The sequence below is a fragment of the Colletes latitarsis genome, chromosome 14, assembly GCF_051014445.1.
Source record: "Colletes latitarsis isolate SP2378_abdomen chromosome 14, iyColLati1, whole genome shotgun sequence".
NCBI lineage: Eukaryota > Metazoa > Arthropoda > Insecta > Hymenoptera > Colletidae > Colletes > Colletes latitarsis.
In genome coordinates, this window is record NC_135147.1 from 160,001 (window position 1) to 160,606 (window position 606).

A 606-nucleotide genomic window follows, 5' to 3' on the forward strand; every position below is an offset into this window, starting at 1 on the left:
TTCTCTTTCCTTTGCATAAATTATTAACTTCGGGCAACGTCGGGAGCGCCGGTAATCATTAGATTTGTACGAAACGCGATTTGCGCCCCACGGTGGTTTTTAGTGCCGTCAAAGTCAGAAATCGTAGGAGCGGTGCTTTAACGGGCGGTCGTGATGATACTCCAGACAACACGACGCACGACGCCGTAAAACACTCGCGCGAGTCCAGACTGATCTCTGCCTCACCACGCAAGGGGTGCGCAAACTTGCCAATAATATATAATATTTATTCTTTTTCGTACGTCCAGCGACAAACGCCAACGAAATACCCAAATTCTCGCTCGTACGTTGATACCTTTCTCTTCATCGACCCGGCTCCGAAACGTTCTTCGCCATCTCCCCGAAAGGAGAGGTAAACGACGGCGGGGTTAGGGAATCTGAGAACAACGCAAGCAGTTTTAGGACAAGTGAACGACCCTCAGCCAGGCGTGGTCCAGGAATTTTATCCGTGGACCGCAATGTGCGTTCGAAATGTCGATGTTCATGTGTCCTGCAGTTCACACGTTGACGCGCAATTAGCTGCGTTCTTCATCGACCCACGAGCCAAGTGATCCACCGTTCAGGGTA

The 606-nt window shown here is 50.5% G+C and overlaps 1 non-coding gene across 1 annotated transcript; it reads right to left on the bottom strand.

The window, feature by feature from the left end:
• Nucleotides 1-451: 451 nt before the first annotated feature.
• Nucleotides 452-606, bottom strand: LOC143350454 (5.8S ribosomal RNA). Its single transcript, XR_013081098.1, has one exon. It is a non-coding gene; the product is annotated as a 5.8S ribosomal RNA (ribosomal RNA).